Here is a 16,139-nt window from a genome sequence, read left to right on the forward strand (position 1 = left end):
TGAGGATGAGCCTTGTGTGTACAAGAAGATGTAGGGAATCATGGTGGTGTTTTTGGCCTTGTACTTTGATGACATTCTACTCTTTGGGAATGATGTAGGGTTATTGTCATTAGTCGAGATCCGGTTATCTACTCAGTTTCAAATGAAAGATCTACGTGAGGCACAATATATTCTTGGGATAAAGATCTTTTGGGATAGCAAGAATAGAAAGATTTCATTGTCTCGGGCCACCTATATTGACAAGCTTTTGGTCAACTATGTGATGCAAGACTCTAAGAAGGGTTTACTACCCTTCAGGCATGAAGTGTCTCTTTCTTAGTATCAGTGTCCTAAAACGACTGAGGACAAAGATCGCATGAAGGCAATACCCTATGCTTCTGCGGTGGGTAGCCTTATGTATGCGATATACTAGATATTTGCTTTGTTGTAGATGGTGAGTATATATCAATCCAATCTAGGCATAGAGCATTGGACGATGGTCAAGCTCAAGCATATACTCAAGTATCTTCGGAGAAAGAGGGATTATATGCTAGTGTATCATTACGATGAGTTATTACCCCTTGCATATACAGACTTGGACTTTCAGTTTGATAGAGACTCTCGCAAGTCTACCTTGGGTTTTGTGTTCACTCTAGGTGGTGGGGCTGTTAGTTGGAAAAGTCTGAAGCAATCTTATATTATTGACTACACTATGGAAGCCGAGTATGTTATTATTTCTAAAGTAGCAAAAGAAGTTGTTTGGCTTTGAAAGTTTCTATTAGGACTTGGTAGTTCCCTTGAGTGTACCACCCTTGGTTTTGTTTTGTGCCAACAGTGGGGCAGTGGCACAGTTTAAAGAAACAAGAAACCATCAAACGGGTAAGCACATTGGGAGAAAGTATCACCCGATATGTGAGATAGTTAGGAGAGGAGATGTGGTTGTGGAGAAGATTGCTTCTACAAAGAACCTGGAAGATCCCTTCACGAAGACTTTGTCTACTAGAGTCTTTGATCGACATAGGGATAGCTTAGGTGTCCGATGTGTTCCTAGCATGCTTTAGGGCTAATAGGAGTTTATTGGAATTGAGCCCTATAAAGCATGACATGATGTACTAGATTGAGATTCATTTATAAATTTATTTATTTATATTTCTTGGATTCCCTTAAATATCTCATTTTTATTAATTGGTTATTTGAGCATACACGCCCTACATCACTTACATTGTACATGACTTGGGTGCATTAGGAGTTGCACAAAAGATCCAAGTCATGGGTTACTCGTAGAGTGATGAATAGTCCACAATTGGTTCATGGATTTGGGCTATCCATCTAAGACTATAGTACACTACCTCCTAATTTGAGGGATAACTTATCTTAGTTGTCGGGATGGTTTTCCCATGGTGAGTGTACTAGTGCATGTGATGCACATTTGACAAGACCTACGGTGAATCATGACACAAGGCTATCAATTTTCATGATTCACCAAGCTATTATACTACATGGAATCTCAACCTTGAGAGGATATTAAGCTTGTGCTAAAGTTAAAAGAAGGCTTTGACTTATGGGTGAGACCCTATAGTGGTCAAATATCCCTATGGATTGGGTCACTGTTGATGGAGGTTGGTGGCAATAGGTATTCTCAATAGAGTCACCATGATATCTCATGGATTGAGACAGTGTGTCCTCTTGAGTGATCCAAAGGACATGTGATCTAGAAAACTATGGTCATAACATTTCCTTTAGTGGAAATTTGACATATGCTCCTAGCTAGACTATGTCAATTGATCACTTAATAAGTGGGATCTGTAACTCAAGGATCGGAGAGGTAATCTTGATAGGTCATAGCACTACCTTATTAGATTACGAACACATCTTGATAGTTCATGGGAAGTCTGCATATAGTGGATAGTAGGTCACGAACCCCGAGCTCGTCTCCTTGTTATTTACATAGGTTATTAGAGTGCAATTGATTCTCTTTAGTGGAATGTTGAATCAACTTCAGAATTGGATTCTAAGGGAGCCAATACTCCTATGGGTCCCAATAGTCCCCGCTCTAAGCCCATGTACCATGATGGCACGACTTATGAGGATTAAATTGGCTTTTGGTTCATTCTTATGCATAAGGGCATTTTGATAATCATGCAAGGTTGCATAAGGGATGGTGAACAGGTTCTCAAGATTGGGCCAATTGATTAATTAGATGGCCCTGTGTGGTTATTTAATCAATTAGAACCCATTTTGGGCTAGATTAAGTGACCCAAGTCTTGGTAGGCTCAAGTCACTTAAGCCTAGTAGGGGAACCCTGTAAATATCCATATAGGGGCTAGGATTTCTATAACTTTTAGAGAGACTTTGTCTTTCACCTCTAGAGAAAGAAAGAGATAGTGAGAGATAAGAGATCGTCTTTTCCAAAGTCCACACTTTGGAGTGTCAAGATCATGGTTCGAGTCATTGGGCGAAAGATATTGGGTGTATGAGACTTCTAGATTCATTGTTCTTCATCTTCTTCGAGTGGAATTGATTTGTGAACATCCAAATCAAAGGTAAAGTTCTCTAATGGCTTTTCTCTTGATCCTAGAATTGTAAAAAATATGTTTTTTGCTTCCATTGGATAGGATCTAGAGGCCTAGGGTAGTTTTGCATGCACCCATATGATCGAGAGTAAAGGAATGGAGAAATCTAGGGTTCCCAACAAAACTATCATCACTGATTCGATAGGGTGCGATCTATGACAAAGACCAGACTGCACAATGACATGACCGATCATGTAGGTGCGATCACACTAAAATCAAAACTGAACTATCATGACCAATCAAACAGGGTGAGGTGTATCACGAAAACCAAACAAGACAATGACATGACCAATCGTACAGGTGTGATCTTCATTGAATACAAACCTAAATTGTTAAGACTGATCAGAAAATATGCAATCTATAATGAAGACTAGACAAGACAACAACATGATTTGTCGTACAGGTCTGCTCTACGCTGAAAATGAAACTAAATTTTCATGACCGATTCGACAAGGTGCGGTTTATAACGACGTCTAGACTGGACAATGATGTGACCAATCATATTAATGTGGTCTAGACCAAAAAAAAAAACTAAACTATCATGATTGATGAGACAAGGTATGGTCTATGAAAAAGATGAGATAAAACAATGACATGATTGATCATATAGGTATAGTCTATGCCGAAATTAGAACTGAACTGTCATGTTCGATCTAATGTGATGCATTCGATCATGAAAACTAGACAGGACAATGACGCATTTGATCATATAGGTGTTAGCTCAATAGAATATGATACCAAACTATCAAGACTGGTCTAACAAAGTGTGGTCTATGATGAAGAGGAGACAGGACAACAACGTGACTGATCATACAAGTCTGCTTTAAGCCGAAAATGGAAACTAAACTATCATGGTCTCTTGGACAAGGTGCGATCTATAACAAAAGTGAGACAAGACAATGACATGTCCTATCGTATAGGTGCGGTCTACATAGAAAACGAAACTAAATTGTCAATGTTAATCTGACAAGATGCAGTCTATGAGGAAAAGGAGACAGTACAACAACATGACTGATCATACATGTGTGGTTTATGCTGAAAAAAAAACTAAATTATCATGACCGATTTGTTAAGGTGCGATCTATGAGAAAGACTATATAGAATAACGACATGACCAATCATACAGGTGTAGTCCACTCCAAAAACAAAATTGAATTGTCATGACCACTCCAACAAGGAGTGGTCTATGACAAAGACCAGATAGCACAATCATGTGATTGGTTGTACAAGTGTAGGATTAAGCCGTAAAAAGCAAGACATGATGTAACAAAGTTAGACTTAACTATCTCTTACTATCCCTTTGGTATATTGACATTGATTTGAGTATTCAACCCATGTCTCTTACATTGTACATGACTTGAGTGCATTAGGAGTTGCACAGAAGATACAAGCCATAGGTTCCTTGTAAGTAGATAAGTTGTCCATAGTTGGTTCATGGATTTAGGCAATCCAATTAAGATTATAGTGTATTACCTCCTAATTTAAGGGATGGCTTGTCTTGACCGTCAGGATGGGTTTCCTATGGTGAGTGTACTAGTGTATGTGATGTACACTAGGCAAGACCTATGGTGAATCATGATGCAAGGCTATCAATTGTCATGATTCACCAAGCTACTATACTCCATGGACACTCAAGCTTGACAGGATATTGAGTATGTGCCAAAATCATCAAGAGGCTTTAACCTATGGGTAAAACCCTAAAGTGGTTATATATCCCTATGGATTGGGTCACATTGATGGAGGCTGGTGGCAACAGGTATTTTCAATAGAGGCACCATGATATCTCATGGGATTGAGACAGTGTATCCCATTGGGTGATCTAAAGGGCATGTGATCATGAAATTTGTGGCCATAGTAATTCCCTTAGTGGAATTCGACATATGCTCCTTGGAACTAGAGTATGTCAATTGATCACATAATAAGTGGGATCTGTAACTCAAGAATTTGAGAGGTAATCTTGATAGGTGATAGAACTACCATGTTAGATTATAGACCTCAATTCATAGGGAGTCTGCATGCAATGGATAGTAGGTCATGGACCTGAGCACTTGGTGTCTCATTGTAATATACATAGGGTACTAGAGTGCAATTGACTCTCTATAGTGAGATGTTGAGTCAATTTTATAATTTGATTATGAGGGAGCCAATACTCTTATGGGTTTCAGAAGTCCCCACTTTGAGCTCATATTCCTTGTTGGCACGTCTTATGAGGGTTGGAAGGGTTTTTAGTTCACATTTATGCATAAGGGTGTTTTGATAATTATGCAAGGTTGAACAGGGATAAGTGAGTGGCATTTTTGGATTGGGCTAATTGATTAATTAGGAACTTGTATGGTTAATTAATCAATTAGCAGCCTATTTAGGTTGGATTAAGTGACTCAAGCCCAATAAGAAGCTTATAAATACCCCTTTAGGGGTCAGGGTTTCTATGTCTTGCTATTCTCCCCTTCAGTCTAGAGAGAGAACCCTAACCTCCACCCTTGATATCTCCACCATCTCAGTTCTTAGACACAAGTAAGAGTCATCGGGTGGAAGATCATGATGTTTACGAGATCTACAATGACTTTTGAGTTATCTACATTGATTAGAATTGATCCGGGAACATTCCAATCAAAGGTATGTGGCTTTATTATATAGATCTATGTTTTCTATGGTATTCTTTTTGTTTTTGAATACCTATTTATCCACTACAATAGATTTAGAAAGCCTAGGATAGATTTGGATTCACCCTACATGATCTAGGGCATGAGAACAAAGTAATCTAGGGTTCCCAACAATGGCCGATCAAATAGGTTGCGATCTATGACAAAAAAAAATGAGTGACAATGTGACCGGTCATACAGGTGTGGTCTACGCCAAAAATGAAATTAGACTATCATAACTTATTGGACAGGGTGCGGTCTATCACGAAAACCAGATAGGATAATGATGTGATCGATCATACATCTATGATCTTCGTGGAATATGAAACTAAACTATCAAGACCGATCAGATAGTGTGTTGTCCATGACGAAACCAGTTATGACAATGATGTGACCGATCGTATAGGTGTGATCTCTACATAATAAGAAACTGAACTGTTAAGACTAATTGGACAGTGTTTGGTTTATGATGAAAACTAGACAGGACAACAATGTGATCGATTGTACAAGTCCACCATATGTTAAAAAGAAAACTGAATTGTTATGACCAATCAAACAAGGTGTGTTTTTATAATGAAAACGAGACAAGAAATGATGTGATCAATCGTAAAGGTGCAGCTTACGATGAAAACAAAACTGAACTGTCATGGTCGATCAGATAGGGTGCGGTCTATGACAAAAATGAGCCAGGACAATGATGTGACCAATCGTACAAGTGCAGTCTACACCAAAAATGAAACAGAACTCTCATGACTGATTGTATAAGGTGCAGTCTATGATGAAAATGAGACAAGACAATGATGTGACCGATTATACATGTGCGGTTTATGCTAAAAACGATACTAAACTGTTAAAACTAATCTGATAATGTGAGGTCTATGATGAAGACCATATAGGACAACAACATGATCGATCATATAGGATTGTTTTACGTCAAAAACGAAACTAAATTTTCATGATCCATCGGACAGGATGTGTTCTCCAATGAAAATGAGACATGATACAACATGACTAATCGTATAGTGCGATCTACACCGAAAATAAAATTGAACTTTCATGGTCGATCAGATAGGGTGTGGTCTATGACAAAAATGAGATAGGACAACAACGTGACCAATCGTATAAGTGCATTTTATGCTGAAAGTGAAAGTGAATTGTCATGACCAATTCGACAAGGTGTGGTTTATGACGTAGACCAAACCAAATAACAACATGACCAATTGTATAGGTCTGCTCTACGCCGAAAATGAAACTAAATCGTCATCACCGATCAGATAGGATGCATTTCTATAATGGAAATGAGATAGGAAATGAGAACAAGTTGATCGGTTGGAAGTGGTTATTGGTAATTGCGATGCATGCCTTACTTTATCTACAAGAGTGGCAGAAGCCATTGAGGAACTCGAAGTACAACGTGACTCACAAAAAGTCTGGATAAATATGTGGAGGAATGGATAGAATCCCTCACAACCATGATCAGATCGACAGTAAAGGAATTTTGGGGACAGGTTGGATCTCTTGAGGATGAGATCGAGTTGTTGAAGCGGGCAGTGTTGTAAGGCATACCATCCACTTCAAAACCAGCCCCTGCAAAGGTGCAAGTTCCTGAGCTTAATTTAACAAACTAAGTTTGTTAATCATTGACATTAAAGATATGTTCAAATTTAACAATCTCTTCAACTTTATGTTTGGACTATAGGGTTAGGCTTAGACAGAATTGAGAAGGTAAGGTGTATAAAACTTGCCTACGGCCATGGAAATTGTTGATTGCTTAGTATACTACAAGTTAAATTCTTCCTCTACTACAACTTAAAAATAGAAGAACCAATAGCAATAGTCGAGTAAAAAAGGGAGAGTCCAAGCCCACCAAGAAGAATGGTGGCAAACCAAACAAAAAGTCTGAGTTTTATCAAGCTAAAGTGGGAGAGAAGGCAAACTCTTCACAAACAACTAACCCATCTAGTTGTTTTATATGCAACGAGCCACAAAGAGCGAGGGATTACCCAAAGAAAGAGAAGTTAAATGCTCTTAGTGCTATTGAAGATGACCATAGTGAGTTGAATACCCCTACAACAATTAACCTTCTTCATCTTCTGAATGCAATCCAAGCAGAGACCCATAAGAACCTGAATTATGTCGAGCTTGTTGGGATTGAGCCCCTAAAAGCAAGACATGATGTAACAAAGTTAGGCTTAACTATCCCCTTGCTATCCCTTTGATGTATTAACATTGATTTAAGCATTTAGCCCATGTCTCTTACATTTTACATGACTTGGGTGCATTAGGAATTGCACAGAATATACAAGTCATGGGTTCCTTGTAAGTAGATGAGTTGTCCATAGTTGGTTCACGAATTTAGGCAATCCAATAGAGACTATAGTGCACCACCTCCTAATTGGAGGGATGGCTTGTCTTGGCCGTTAGGATGGGTTTCCCATGATGAGTGCACTAGTGTATGTGATGCATACTGGATAAAACCTATGGTGAATCATAACGCAAAGCTATCAATTGTCATGATTCACCAAGCTACTATACTACATGGACTCTCAACCTTGAGAGGATATTGAGTTTATGCCAAAATCAACAAAAGGCTTTGACCTATGGGTGAGACCCTAAAGTGGTTCTATATCCCTATTATTGGGTCACTGTTGATAGAGGCTGGTGGTAACAAATATTCTTAATAGAGGCACTATGATATCTCATGGTATTGAGATAGTGTGTCTTCTTGGGTGATCCAAAGGACATGTGACCATGAAATCTCTGGCCATAGTAATTCCTTTAGTGGAATTTGACATATTATCCTTAGAGCTAGAGTATGTCAATTGATCACATCGTAAGTGGGATCTATAACTCAATGATTTGAGAGGTAATCTTCATAGGTCATAGTACTATGATTCATTCCCAATTGATGTCTCAGCCGATTCATATCCTCTCAATGGTACCTGACAATGGTGCCATTTGATTTGTGTCCAACTAGTGTTCCTTGATTGTGGTCCTCAGAAGGGAGTAATCAACAAAATTTATAACCTATATCACCATGCATTAGGATAGCCTTAGCTAATATAGCATAGTGGCTCTAGGATCGTTCACTGGGAAGGGTTCAACTTACAACTGATACCAATTCAAAGTTGAATTGGTGCTTTTTCATTTCAAGGTTAGCTTAAGAAGAAAACATAAACTTAGGTTGAAAAAGGTTTTGTTTTAAGCTAACTAAAAAGAAAGTAATGGAAATTACTTATGAAGAAAAACATTCCTTGGAGTTTTAGGTGATTCGTGCCCACTTGGTGTCTCAGTTGATTCGTGTCCAGCTAGTGCTCCTTAATTGAGGGAGTAATCAACAAAATTTATAACCTATTACACCATTTACTAGGGTAGCAAAGACAAAGCTACTATAGCATAGTGGCTCTAGGATCGTTCACTAGGATGGGTTTTCACTTTGAAAATGATATTAATTCAAAGCTGAATTGGTGCCTTTTCATTTCAAGGTTAGCTTTAAAAGAAAACATAAAGATGTTTGAATGAAAAAGGTTTAGATTTAAACTAACCAAAAATAGTAACTTATTTTACTTACAAAGAAAAGTGTTTCTTGGAGTTTCAGATCACTAGGCTCAGATTCCTCATACAAAAAGGGAGTTCCGGTCACTTGTTTCTTTTTCTCGCATTAGAGAATTAACATATAATTCCTTCTCCAACCGGTGCTGTACAGATGCTTCCCATTAATGGGTTCAAACACTAAATCCCTCTCACTGATGCACCTTGCAATGGCTCATACCTCTCACCTAGCACTTGCCATTCAAGGTGATCTTTAACCTTGGATTACCCGTCAAAAGCTCGCAAGAGATAACTAATGGATGTCTCCTTGGAGTCCAAAAGCTTACCAAGTGTTGGCTATTCTAGAAAATCCTACCTTCAAGTCACCTCCCAGAGGCTCGCAAGGGGTAAACTAGTGCATCTCCATGGACGGAGATCACTTGCCTTACCAAGTGTTGGCCCAGGTGATTTAAAGGCGTTTTAAAATAACTAAAAAGATAAAAACCATTAACGGGTTACACTTTCTCTTCATTAAAAACTAAAACAACAAAACTTCCAAATTATACATGTGGAAACTTACTCGGCTTTCCTTACTCCAAGAGACAAAAAGCTTAGCCTCTCATCCTCTGAGAAAAAATCCTCAGAGTTTGGTTGGCTAGAAAGAAAACTAACGAGAAAACAAGAATATATATGAAAAACAGAGCAAGTGCTCTGTTCCTTGATTTTATATATGATATATCTATATATTGATCGATCCCCTTTACAATGGATGCAAGGGAATATATATAGAGAAGTTTTTCCAACCTTCCTAGCTAAGAAATCTTATGGTTGGTGGATTACAAGGAGAAGAATGGAAATTTATACAAAATATCTGAAGAAAAGATCTAAAAGAGTCGGTGCACAAATATCGGGAAGCACTAAGGACCATTTCGCAGGTGAAAACGAGGTCTGCGAGATTTCGTAGACGCACAAAAAGGGCTGCGAAATGACTTCGCAGCAAACGGCTGATTTCGCAATGCTGCGAAGTGGTCTTTCATCTTGAGGTTCTCAGCTTCCAACGTGCGGCATATATCGGGCAACTTTAGGAGGAAATCCACAACACTGTACAAAAAGGCTGCGAAATCATTTCGCAACAAAAGGGTGATTTCGCAACACTTTGCAAAATGCTTCCTTCAGCTTAGAGTGATTGACTTGCAGTGGCTGTAACTTCTTCATTTCAACTCCGAATCGCACACCGCTTGAAACATTGGATTCTTGACTTCCTTAGCTTTGAAATGGTATATAGCATGTAGAAAATGGACTTCGGAAAGTGCTCCAAAATTGGCTGACATGACTGTCATCAAGAATGCTTCATGGCAGATTTCTCTTTGCTTCCCCTCCTTGCATTCCGGATTTGCTTATGGAAAAGGACTTCAAAGCTTTGGTTCTTCATGTTTCTGAGCTTCCAAAAGATTTGCCATGGATTCCAAGTAACTCTCCTCAATCTCGGATTGCTTTGGTGATCAAAAAGCTATCAAAACACCAAAACTTAACACAATTTGATTAGAAACGATTGCAAGGGTCCTTAACATGTCAATTGAGTTAAAAGGTAATAATTTCTACTCAAGAGTGTTTAAAAGAGTTAATTACAAGCTACAAAATAGCACTTTTTGAGTAGTAATCACTCCCCCCAACCGACATATTGCTAGTCCCTTAGCAATGAAGGAGAGAAAAATAAAAATAAAAAGTACTATAATTTACAACATCATGCTGATCAAAAAACAATTCTCAAGTGGCATGATGATCTAACTCTCACATGGAACATTAAAGAAATAAAACTCAAACTTCAACAAGAGTTATCAAATAATTTGTCTAATCACAATTCTTAAAGAGAAGGCATTATGCAAATTTAAGCTTTTAAAATCATTTCCACTTCCAAAGGACCAAACCTTACTCTTCCACAAAAATCTAAGTGTTATTTATTAGTTTCCAAATATAGTATGTTGAACTAATCTCTCCCCCCAACCTAGTTCTTTTTCAAAGCTTAGCAAACTGGTCAACCTCCAATAGGCTAAGAACGCACCTCTTTTTTCATATTTTTTTTTTTTTCATTGTAGGAGTACAAGGCTTAAAGGTATTCTTTTCTAAATTGTCCATGTAACGGGGGTCCATCGATGACTCCCAACCAATTAAGGTTTAGGGCATCAAGCTTTAAGGATTTTTCAACCACTAACTCCTCGGATTTTACCCCGGACTTTTGAGAATGAATTTTAATACCCAAGCACCTACAGTATGTTAAACTCCACCTATTCACCCTTGAAACGAGCATTGAGGTCGGTGACTCCCAACCAATTAAGGCTTAGGGCACCAGGTTTTAAAGATTTTCACCATATACCCCTCAGACCTTGCTCGAGTTTCAAGGCAAGTAAACATTTTTTTCTTTCTTTCTTTCTTTCTCAAAGGCTCATTGGCCTTTTACAAGGTGTCCCAACACTATTAAATGAGGTCAAAGGTACCAAGTCTAAAATTTTCCTAAGTCAAGAGGGAAATAGTTTTTCATCTTATACTCGGAACCTATTGTGCACAGTGTGTGGATAGCTTAAAGTGGAAGAATTGAGGTTGAATTCAAAATAAGTTTCAATAATTCATCAACTTTAATAAGCATAATACAAAATCTAAGTCAATTAAAAAGATAAAAATTCAATTTCTTCCTTTTCATTTTGAAAATTTTTCCTTAATAACCATAGAGAGTAGAATAAAAACTTTCAAAAATTTTAAAAATTAAGCAAAAAAACAACTAAATTACCAAAATAACTTAGCATTATTAACAAAACTTACTTCCTCAACTCTCCCCCCAACCAAGCTGAACATTGTCCTTAATGTGACAATAGCGATTGAAAAATAGGGAGGAAGTGGTACCTCCTGAGTGACATGGAGTCTGAGTCGTATAGGAGAAACCACATGTTTCAAAAAAACAACAGAGTTAGTGAAAATAGAAAAATGCTAAGTTTAAACAAAAATGATGTCTATATATGATGCATCATCAGTAATACATCCAATTCCAGAATATAAGACATCAAAACATGGAATTATCTATACTAATATAATATATAAAGACAAAAAGTAAAGAGATGATCAAGTAATGGTAAGGTCCTGTGGAGCTGATGCGTCTATGGTGGCCTCTTGAATGGGTTGGATCAGGACTTTGGCCTTTGTTCTGGTAGTCTCCTTAGATGGCATAGTCTCCTCAGCTGGAGCTATGGGCTCTGATGGTTTAAGGAGGTCAGAAATGGAGTGAGAGGCTTAGTGTGTGTGATCCCAGGGTGCGCGGGGCTCTCCTCTTCATATGCATGGTCACGGGGCTCTGTTGGCATTTTAGCAACTTCCCTTGGCTTTGCAAAGTGTTTTCACCAACCTCCCTTAATTACGCAAGTCAATTTCTCAACTTGAAGGCCATTTTGAAGCTTGGAGGTGATTTCGCAGCCATTTCGAAGCTTGGAGATCATTTCATAGCCATTTCGCAGCTCAAAAGTGATTTCGTAGCCCAAAATTGATTTCGCAGCTGCAAAATGAGTGTACGGGGCTTCGAAATGGCTCTCATGTGCCAAAAAGTGGTTTCGCAGCTCAAAGGTGATTTTGCAGCTATATCGCAACTTCGAAATGAGGGGAACTGTGCTGCAAAATGGCACTCGTGTGCCAAAAAGTGGTTTCGCAGCTGCGAAACACCCTTCCAAATGGTGTCTCGGTTGCGAAATTCCCGCTCAACTTTGCGCGCTTGTCTTCAAATGACCATAACTTCTTCGTTTCAACTCCAAATTATGCACCGTTTGAAGATCTGGACTCTTGACTTCCCAAGCTTTGAAACGAGATATGGTATGCATAATTTAAGCTCCAGGAAGTGCTTCAAAAATGTGTCCAACATTAGCGAAATGGAGATGCAACATTTCCGCTCATGGTTTGCACAGTCATCTTCAAACAGCCATAACTTTTCCGTTTCAAATCCAAATCGAGCACCGTTTGAAGCTATGGACTCCTGACTTCCCAAGATTTAAAACGAGATGTGGTATGCATAATTTGAGCTTAGGAAAGTGATCGAATTGTGTCCAATAGTTTCCGAAATGGGGGTGCGGCTGTGACATGTCTGTTCATGGTGTGCGCACTGAAGGATTTTAAGGTGTTGAGGTTTCGCAGCCATTTCGCAGCTGCGAAATGAGTGTACGGGGCTTCCAAATGGCACTCGTGTGCCAAAAAGTGGTTTCACAGCTTTGAAATACCTTGCAAAATGGAGCTTTGGCTGCGAAATTGGAAGTTTTTACGCTTTGGTATTTCGCAGCCGTTTCGCAGCTGTGAAATGAGGTTCACTGTGCTGCGAAATGGCACTCGTGTGCCAAAATGTGCTTCACATCTGCGAAATACCCTGCGGAATGGAGCTTTGGAGCTTCGCAGCCGATTCGCAACTTGGAAATGGGGGCTCCTGTGCTGCGAAGTGGCACTCGTGTGCCAAAAAGTTGCTTAGCAGCTGCTAAAATTTTCGCAGAGAGGAGCCTGTGGCTGCGAACTGGATTCGCAGCAAAGTGCCAATTTCGCAGAGGCTGCGAAATCTCGCAGACCCCTGTTTTTCCCCTGTTTTTGACCCGTTTTTGCTCCGAAAGACTTCCTTTCAATTTTCTTTGCAATTCCTCCTGATTTTGATCATCCAAAAACCTATATTACATAAAAAAAAAATCATAATTAAAGCATTGAAATCAAAATTAAAGCATTTAAATCAAACTTAAAGCATTGAAATCAAAATTAAAACAATAAATTAACAAAACAAAAAGATATGGACTAGCTAGTCTTTAAAAAGACTAAGTCCATCAAAAAATTTGCTCTTGATTTAGCTTGCCCGGATCCCATATGAAGTTTGCATCCTTCACTTGAGACTTGGTTTGTATGATTTTCCATACAAAGCTTGGAGAAAAGGTGGAGGCATGTGTTTCTTCATCAATTCTTCCTTGATGACTATCCCCTGTGGTTCTCTTTGTACATTAACATCATAGCCATCTTTCTCTATGCTTTTCCCCTTTTTCTTTCCTTTGATTTCCTCCCTCTTTTCTTTCTCTGTTTCACTCTCTACCTTATGCTCTAGCTTGCATGTGGGCAGATCAACCTCTTTACCACTCCTCAGAGTGATCACTTCTTTGACTTCCCTCTTTTGTGAAGGTTCTCCCTCCTCAGCCTCCATTTCATGGATACTCATGGAATTTTGATAAGGTTGAGAAGGAGAGTCTTCTTTCTCTTGCATTGTGTTGAGGTTGGCAAACCTTGAGATTGAATCTTGGAGAATATCTAACTTTTGAGATAGATCATTTTGCACTTCATCCATCCTTTTAATCAATGAACTCTCTACATTGTCAATTCTTTGATTGAGCTGAGCATTGATGGATTTCTGAGCTCCAACAAAGTCTCCCACGAACTTGCTAAGATTCACCATAGCTTGTTCAAGGCTTGAGGCTTGCGAAAGTGCTTGAACATGTTGCTTGTACTGAGGCGGTTGTGGTTTCCAAGAGAATTTTGGATGGTCCCTCCAATTGGAATTGTAGGTGTTGCAATCACCAAACATTTCCCTCTCGGCTGGAATGGTAGGACACTCTTCCCCCAAGTGCTCATAAGATAGACAAATGGCACAAGGCATAACTTGCAATGGTGTTTGAGAGATGGCTTGCACTGGTTGCATATTCGTCATTTCTAGCTTTTCCAATCTCCTTGCCATAGCTGCAATCTTTGCCTTCATGTCTATGCCGTCATTCAAAATATACATCTCACCCTTAGCATTAGGTTGAGACGTCATTCTTCCCATATCTCGAGCATTTGGTTCATCCCATCCTCTTGAGACTTCAGCCACATAACTCATGAAGTTCATGGCTTCCTCTGCTATGGTATTCAATATGGCATGCACAACTAGCAATTGGTGAATTAAAAACAGAGAAAACAAAATAAAACAAAAGAAAAACAATTCAAAGAAAGAAAATTAAGGTAAATTAAAAACTAAATAAAAGGTATACTAAAATATGAACAATAAAGAAATAAAAAGAGTTAGTAAAAAGAAAAGAAAAGTCACCAAACTTGTGATGAAGATCACAAGTACTCTAGAAAGGTGATATCAATGTAAAGTGGCACCATCCCCGGCAACGGCGCCATTTGATTCGTGCCCACTTGGTGTCTCAGCTGATTCGTGTCCAGCTGGTGCTCCTTAATTGAGGGAGTAATCAACAAAATTTATAACCTATTACACCATTTACTAGGGTAGCAAAGACAAAGCTACTATAGCATAGTGGCTCTAGGATCGTTCACTAGGATGGGTTTTCACTTTGCAAATGATATTAATTCAAAGCTGAATTGGTGCCTTTTCATTTCAAGGTTAGCTTTAAAAGAAAACATAAAGATGTTTGAATGAAAAAGGTTTAGATTTAAACTAACCAAAAATAGTAACTTATTTTACTTACAAAGAAAAGTGTTTCTTGGAGTTTCAGATCACTAGGCTCAAATTCCTCATACAAAAAGGGAGTTCTGGTCACTTGTTTCTTTTTCTCGCATTAGAGAATTAACATATAGTTCCTTCTCCAACCGGTGCTGTACAGATGCTTCCCATTAATGGGTTCAAACACTAAATCCCTCTCACTGATGCACCTTGCAATGGCTCATACCTCTCACCTAGCACTTGCCATTCAAGGTGATCTTTAACCTTGGATTACCCGTCAAAAGCTCGCAAGAGATAACTAATGGATGTCTCCTTGGAGTCCAAAAGCTTACCAAGTGTTGGCTATTCTAGAAAATCCCACCTTCAAGTCACCTCCCAGAGGCTCGCAAGGGGTAAACTAGTGCATCTCCATGGACGGAGATCACTTGCCTTACCAAGTGTTGGCCCAGGTGATTTAAAGGCGTTTTAAGTTAACTAAAAGATAAAAACCATTAACAGGTTACACTTTCTCTTCATTAAAAACTAAAACAACAAAACTTCCAAATTATACATGTGGAAACTTACCCGGCTTTCCTTACTCCAAGAGACAAAAAGCTTAGCCTCTCATCCTCTGAGAAAAAATCCTCAGAGTTTGGTTGGCTAGAAAGAAAACTAATGAGAAAACAAGAATATATATGAAAAACAGAGCAAGTGCTCTATTCGTTGATTTTATATATGATATATCTATATATTGATTGATCCCCTTTACAATGGATGCAAGGGAATATATATAGAGAAGTTTTTCCAACCTTCCTAGCTAAGAAATCTTATGGTTGGTGGATTACAAGGAGAAGAATGGAAATTTATACAAAATATCTGAAGAAAAGATCTAAAAGAGTCAGTGCACAAATATCGGGAAGCACTAAGGACCATTTCGCAGGTGAAAACGAGGTCTGCGAGATTTCGTAGACGCACAAAAAGGGCTACAAAATGACT

The sequence above is a fragment of the Vitis vinifera genome, chromosome 2, assembly GCF_030704535.1.
Source record: "Vitis vinifera cultivar Pinot Noir 40024 chromosome 2, ASM3070453v1".
NCBI classification, from domain to species: Eukaryota; Viridiplantae; Streptophyta; class Magnoliopsida; order Vitales; family Vitaceae; genus Vitis; species Vitis vinifera.